Raw genomic sequence first — 8,246 nt, 5'->3', positions numbered from 1 at the left:
TAAATACATGTACAGAGGTGAAACTTTGCTGGGGGAGATGAGTGCAGGCAAGTCAGTAATATACCATGCTTGATCCTCCAGAAGGGTAGCTATGTTTCAGCCAAACGAGCAAACAGTTTTGTGGCATCATATGGACTAACAGATTTACTAGAACAAATTTTGTCCAGTGGTATCTCTAAGACCAAAAAAGTTTATTCAAGGTATGAACTTTTTTGTGCAGGCACGCTTCCTCAGACTGCACACAAACATTCATACCTTGAATAAACTTTTGTTTGTGTTAAAGATGCCGCTGGACTAAAATTTTTTTCTTCTGCTGCAGACTAACATGGCTGCCCACCTGGATCTAATAAATCTTCTGTGGGAAAAGTTTTCATGAACTAGAGCCTGATTCATTTGAAAATTAGTCTCAGGAGCAACTGAAATCAGAACTGATTGCAGAATGATAATCTCTAAAAATGCCTAGCTTGTTTTTTTTTAATGTTTCACAGCAAAGGGGTTACCTTGTAGTTAAATTGTTAGAAAAGCTGATTCTACTTCCAAAATATGAAACCTAATGGATGATGCAGCCACCACCAACATTTCTGTTTTTAAGGTGTGTTAAGCATTGCCTCCTGGTTGAACCTGGAAGCTGATTCACTCACCACACCTTCCAGCCACACCATGAACCAAGGAAGGAAAAGTCAGTAACTTAATTGACTATATGTTGATTACATTTGTAGGTCAAGTAACAGAACCATTGTCCATAGACATAAGCAAGCAAATGTAATGTGCTGGTAAACAAAAACAATGGAATAACTCCTGATCTTGGGGTTGTATTTTAACTGATCATTTTTACTGCCAATAAAGAAAAGGATCAAGCTGATCATTTCAGACATTGAACTTTACTTTGGGTGATGGTAGCTCCATACATTGGTTATTACCTTTAAAGCCCTATATGGCCAGAGTCCTGTATACCTTAGGGACCGCCTTTCCCTGCATATGCCCCAGCAAGCACTTCGGTCCAGGTCTCAAAACCTGTTGACAGTCCCCAGCATCAGAGAAGTGAGGCTCAAAACAACAAGAGCCAGGGCCTTTTCCCTTGCTGCCCCTAGCTGCTGGAATGAGTTGCCAGAAGAGGTTAGGACCCTGTGAGAGCTTTCACAGTTCCTCAGGGCCTGCAAAACGGCACTCTTCTGCCAGGCATTTACATGATGGTAATATCTGGAGCAACGGGACTGGCCCATAAGAATACCACCAATGGCCTATCTTGCCACACTGTGGCAATCCCGAGACCTCTGAGTACAGCTAACCACCAGAATTTAATCACTGCCTGAAATCATGACAGTAGCACATGCAAATGTTTTAAAATTGTTTTTATGTGTTATGTTTTTATTGTTGTTTATTTTATCAGTCACACTAATGTGTTTGTGTCGACCCTTGGTCTGTGAGCCACCCTGAGCCTGCCTTCGCTGGGGAGGGTGGGATATAAATTAAATAAATAAATAAAATACATGATGCCTTGAGCAATTTCTCCTTTGCCTCTTCTAAAAGGCCTGATCCATGGTTCTCATTTTATATATTTTTATTTAAAGTATTCACCCTTCCTGCCTCAACCTAAAAGTTTCCCAAGATATATAAGAATAAATATTCAAATTATTGCTAATAATAAACACATCAAAATTATCAATAATCTTTTTAATTTTACAAAATAAATGGTCATAGTAACTATGTTACAAAAGAAGCTAGTTTAAAATACATTAAATTAGAGAAGCTGGATGCTGTATATATGAAAAGACTGTGACACTAGTCCACCACTGGGAGAACAAAAATGTTTTTTTACTTTGCACCTAAAACTCAAATGTGGATAGCTGTGGGCAGGGCATTCTGCAACAGAGATGCCACTACAAAGGAGGCTTTGTCTGTTGTAACAATTTGGAAGATAGGAGCACACAGTACTGGGCTTGTTTTATTAGACCACTTTCTGAGGCTAGCTTCAATATACAATAAACGTATAGGACAGATGTATCAAATAGTGGGCTAATAAAACTTCATGTGGACAAACTGCTTTTTGTGTTCATATTTGCTTTCTAGTCCAACCAGTTATGCAGTTTTTCATAGAGATTCAAGTTGTATTCTGGATGGGGATTAATTTGTAAGCCCTTTGAATTCTAAAATAAGACTTGTTTTTGTTGTCTTTTGATAGCTATGCAGTTACCTAACAAAAGTGTTACCACATGTTTCTAAAATGTTATCCAGTGCTGGGGCGGGTAGTCTTCACATGGTTATGCAAATCTGATTCAGTAGTTTCTCTTCCAAGTATCTGCACAACATGCTTTACTATGTGAGCTATGTGTCTTGATAGATGCTTCATATTCCAGCAAATTCAGCCTATCTCAGTATGTGGCAACTCAGAGAAAAAGCTACATCATGCAGAATTTAGTTGCTTCAGGGAATGCTGAACCAATAATGTACATGTGTTCACAGGCAGAATTCTACGCACAATAGACCAATTGACTTTTTAGTGGCAGAAGTAGTAAGAACTGAACATGAGCTGACATTTTCTCAGAGATGCCATGGGTAAGGTGGCTGTGTGAATTATCTCTTCAAAGTGCTGGCATGAGTCCAATTATGTGCTTTGCATGAACATATTTGGCATGCCATTCAGATTTTTATTTTGCTATGGAACAAAAGCAGGTGGACTTTGTAACTGATGGGTGGTTTCAAGAAAACAGGTAGTGCTCCAACTGTCAAGCATTAGATCTCAAAATAACCAGCCGTTGATTTTGAAACAAAGTATTGGTTTATTGATAATCCATTGTGCTCTGGTAGATACCAAATTGGAAGTGATACAGAGTAACTCAAAAATACTAACTTTAAGGGGCACATCAAAGATACCTTAGGAATTCTAACACAGGCGTGTGAAACTAACACTCCCACTACTTTATCTAGTCCTGCGGTTTTGCAACATCCTGGGTCCAGGTTTGTCCCTGGGAAAGTACACCAGGAGACCTTATCTTCAAAGCGGACATTCCTGTATTTGCTACTAGAACATAAGAACATAAGAGAAGCCATGTTAGTTCAGGCCAATGGCCCATCCAGTCCAACATTCTGTGTCACACAGCGGCCAATTTTTTTATATACACACACACACACACACACTGTGGCTAATAGCCACTGATGGACCTCTGCTCCATATTTTTATCTAACCTCCTCTTGAAGGTGGCTATACTTGTGGCCGCCACCACCTCCTGTGGCAGTGAATTCCACATGTTAATCACCCTTTGGGTGAAGAAGTACTTCCTTTTATCCGTTTTAACCTGTCTGCTCAGCAATTTCATCGAATGCCCATGAGTTCTTGTATTGTGAGAAAGGGAGAAAAGTATTTCTTTCTCTACTTTCTCCATCCCATGCATTATCTTGTAAACCTCTATCATGTCACCCCGCAGTCGACGTTTCTCCAAGCTAAAGAGCCCTAAGCGTTTCAACCTTTCTTCATAGGGAAAGTGTTCCAGCCCTTTAATCATTCTAGTTGCCCTTTTCTGGACTTTCTCCAATGCTATAATATCCTTTTTGAGGTGCGGCGACCAGAACCGCACACAGTACTCCAAATGAGACCGCACCATCGATTTATACAGGGGCATTATGATACTGGCTGATTTGTTTTCAATTCCCTTCCTAATAATTCCCAGCATGGCGTTGGCCTTTTTTTTTATTGCAAACGCACACTGTCTTGACATTTTCAGTGAATTATCTACTACGACCCCAAGATCTTTCTCGTGGTCAGTCTCTGCCAGTTCACATCCCATCAACTTGTATTTGTAGCTGGGATTCTTGGCCCCAATGTGCATTACTTTGCACTTGGCCACATTGAACTGCATCTGCCACGTTGACGCCCACTCACCCAGCCTCAACAGATCCCTTTGGAGTTCCTCACAATCCTCTCTGGTTCTCACCACCCTGAACAATTTAATGTCATCCGCAAACTTGGCCACTTCACTGCTCACTCTCAACTCTAAATCATTTATGAACAAGTTAAAGAGCATGGGACCCAGTACCGAGCCCTGCGGCACCCCACTGCTTACCGTCCTCCACTGCGAAGACTGCCCATTTATACTCACTCTCTGCTTCCTATTACTCAGCCAGTTTTTGATCCACAAGAGGACCTGTCCTTTTACTCCATGACTCTCAAGCTTTCTAAGGAGCCTTTGATGAGGAACTTTATCAAAAGCTTTCTGGAAGTCAAGGTAAACAACATCTATCGGGTCTCCTTTGTCCACATGTTTGTTCACCCCCTCAAAGAAATGTAGCAGGTTAGTGAGGCATGATCTTCCCCTACAGAACCCATGCTGAGTCTTCCTCAATAACTCATGTTCATCAATGTGCCTACTCATTCTGTCCTTGATAATGGTTTCTACCAACTTCCCCGGTAGTGAGAACTACTACTGAGAACTACAGAATAGATTACATGGTTTTGATGTGCAACACAATAAAACAACAGTAGAAAAATACAGTTTACTAAGAAAGAAATCTCATGCTTGACATACTGCCCCCCCTAAGCATTCGCTCGGGGTTTGTCTGGGTGCAGTAGGTAAAACTTCTTCACTGGTCTCGAGGCTTGGACATTGGATGCTTCTACCCACTCATCACAACTCAGGGGAAAGTACTTCCACCGTATTAGAAAATAGAGCAGCCCCCTTTTCATTTTAGCATCAAATATCTCCTGTACCTCATGATGACTCTGACTGTCCACTTGTATCAGAGTGGGCGCCGGCAGGCGAGGATGCCAGCTCATAGGCCCCGGATCTCGCTGAAGAAGGCTGCAATGGAAAACAGGGTGTATTTTACTAAACAGTTTGGGTAGTTCCAATTCCACAGTCACCTTGTTTATTATTTTCTTTATTTTAAATGGTCCCAAATACTTGTACGCCAGCTTCCTTGAGGTTTGTGGCAACGGTAAGTTCTTGGTTGACAAGAATACAGTCTCTCCAACTTTAAAATCCCATTCCGGTGCATGTTTTTTTATCATATTGTTTCTTATACATGTCTTTGGCAGCTTCTAAGTTCTCTTGAATTGTTTTCCAGCTCTTGCCCAAATCACCCCACCATTGCTCAAATGAAGAAGGGGCTGAGTTGTTAGTGCCACCTGGTAGGAGGGGGAAGGGCTTCCCCTCGTACCCATTCACTACTTTGAAGGGAGAAGTTTTAATCGAGCTATGAATGCTATTATTGTATCCATATTCGGCAAAGGGCAGCAGTTCCACCCAGTTCGACTGCTGGTGGTTTACGTAGCACCGTAAATACTGTTCTAGAAGTGCATTAACCCTCTCCATCTGCCCGTCAGTTTGGGGATGGTACGCGGAGCTCAGACCTTGCTCCTTTCCAGTTAGTTTACAAAACTCCCACAAGAAGTTGGCAACGAACTGCGGGCCCCTGTCACTAATTACCTTATCAGGGAATGAATGTACTTTGACCACGTGTTGGAAAAACAGGTACACTAATTTCTTGGCGTTTAGTAGTTTCGCGCACGGAATAAAGTGAGCCTGTTTTGAAAAGGTGTCTACAATTACCAGGATCACTGTTTTCCCTTGGGAGGGTGGCAACTCTACAATAAAGTCCATAGAGACAATAGACCAGGGTCTCCCCGCAGTCTCGGTAGGTTGTAGTAGCCCGGGGGGCTTCCCCCCTCGCTTCTTGGCCATGATGCACACCGGGCATGTAGAAACATTCTCAGAAATGTCCTTTTTCATTTGTGGCCACCAAAACTGCCTATTGACCAAGTGCAGAGTCTTTACATATCCAAAGTGGCCTGAAAGTTTACTATTGTGGCAATCCTGCAGCACCTCTCTCTTGAGGCTCTTAGGTACATTGAATTTACCCTCATGGTACCAGAACCCGCCTTGTCCTTTATGTACTCCTTCTGGTCTCTCAACTCCTTCCGCCTCAACTGCCTGTATCAATCTCTGACCCCCCCCCCCATGGCTCCACCAATTCTCTCCTTCTCCTGAAACGGGTGGTAACCACTCCCATCACGCGGCTAGGGGGTATTATAGAGTCAATCACCTCCTCTTTTTGGCTGTCATGTTGGGGCAACCTAGACAGCGCATCCGCTAGAAAGTTCTTTGAGCCTGGGATATGTTTGAGGGTGAAGTCAAATTTGGCGAAGAACCCTGCCCACCGAATTTGCTTCTCAGTGAGTTTTTGGCGCCCTGTTAATACTTCTAAATTCTTGTGATCAGTCCAAATTTCAAAGGGCACTCTTGCCCCTTCTAGCCAGGTCCACCATGTCTTTAAGGCAAAAGTCACCGCAAATGCCTCTTTGTCCCACACAGACCAATTGTGCTGCTCTTGCGAGAATTTTTTAGAAATGTAGGCGCAAGGGCGCAGCCTTTCCTCCATGTCCGCTTGCATAAGTATTGCTCCTACAGCCACATTAGAAGTGTCACATTGCACCACAAAGGGTCGGAGCTCATCAGGGTGACTTAATACCGGCTCACTGGTAAATAGTCTTTTTAATTTATCGAACGCCTGCTGACATGCTGGCATCCATTTTAATTTGGCTCCCGGCTTTTTTGCCTCAGGGCCTTTCCCCTTGGTCTTTAAGAGATCAGTGAGGGGTAACATGATCTGGGCGAACCCTTGAATGAATGTCCGATAAAAATTTGTGAATCCAATAAAAGATTGTAGCTGTCTATGTGTCCTTGGGGGTGCCCAGTCCAATACCGCTTGGATCTTGGCCAGATCCATGGCTAACCCGTTCCCGGACACTCTGAACCCTAAGTAATCCAGTTCACTCTTATGAAACTCACATTTAGATAGCTTAGCATACAACTTGTGCTTGTACAGGGTGGAAAGTACTTTCCTCACAAGGCTCACATGAGACTCCATATCATTTGAATAAATAATTATATCATCCAGGTACAGCACACACACACACACACGGTACAAATATTCTCTTAGGACTTCATTGATAAAATTCATGAACACCCCGGGCGCTCCTTGTAATCCAAAAGGCATCACCAGATACTCGATCGGCGTGTTAAAGGCTGTTTTCCACTCATCCTCTTCTTTAATTCGCACCCTAAAGTACGGGTCTCTTAAATCAAGTTTGGTAAAGATTTTCCCTTCAGAGACCGTACTTAACAAATCTTGGATCAGGGGGATTGGGTAGGCATTAGAGGTCGAAATCCCATTGATCCCTCTAAAATCTGTACAAAGTCTAAGACTCCCGTCCTTTTTCTTCCTGAACAATACGGGCGCAGCGTGGGGGGGCAGTTGTGGGGCAGCTGAAACCTCTCTTGAGATTTTTCTCTATGAACTTTCTCAGTTCTGCCTTTTCCACCCACCCCATTGAGTACAGTTTTGCCATGGGTAGATCCTGCCCAGGGATGAGCTCAATAGCACAATCCGTACTCCTATGAGGGGGGAATTCATTTGCTTCCTCCTCACTGAACACACTTTTCAAATCTCGGGATTCCCTGGGGATGGCCCGGACTTCCTCCACTGCCACACATATTTTCTCATTTCTAGGGGAGGGCTCCGGTCCTCACGGTTTGGCCCACTGGTGGTGTTTGCACTTACTGTCCGTGAAAACTATAGTCTGATCCCCCCCCCCTAATGTCCGGCTCATGTTTGGCTAACCAGCCCACTCCTAAGACTACATCGAAAGATGCAGATGGGGCAATTACAAACAGTTCAGTGTCCCAGTGGTCCTCTGTGCCCACCGGTACCATTTGAGTCTGTTCCACGCATGGCTCTCCCTTCATTACTGTTTATTTATTATTTTATTTATTATTTTATTCGATTTATATCCCGCCCTACCCCACCGAGGTGGGCTCAGGGCGGCTTAGAACATAAAAGCTAACAAAGTCAGTTTAAAATACATTAATAATTATACAATAAATACATAAAAACACATAAAACTCACTTCAATATGTACTATGCTACCTTTCCTTAAATCAGTTCTTCAATATTCCAGTATTCAATAATCTGTTGTTCGAGATTTGGATATTCAGGCATTCCGATAACAATTAATTATATGCCAACCGGAAGAGGGCTGTTTTGCAGGCCCTGCGGAACTGTTCAAGGTTCCGCAGGGCCCTCACCTCTTCCGGGAACTGATTCCACCAACAGGGAGCTGCGATCGAAAAGGCCCTGTCTCTGGCCGCTTTCAGACAGGTCTCCCTTGGCCCAAGGATTATAAGGAGGTTCTGAGACCCCGATCTCAGCACTCTCTGGGGAACATGTGGGGAGAGACAGTCCCTAAGGTA

This window comes from Heteronotia binoei, chromosome 3 (genome assembly GCF_032191835.1).
Source record: "Heteronotia binoei isolate CCM8104 ecotype False Entrance Well chromosome 3, APGP_CSIRO_Hbin_v1, whole genome shotgun sequence".
In the NCBI taxonomy this organism is placed as follows: Eukaryota; Metazoa; Chordata; class Lepidosauria; order Squamata; family Gekkonidae; genus Heteronotia; species Heteronotia binoei.
The sequence above is the reverse complement of the archived record's forward strand: the minus strand, read 5'-3'. Positions refer to the sequence as shown.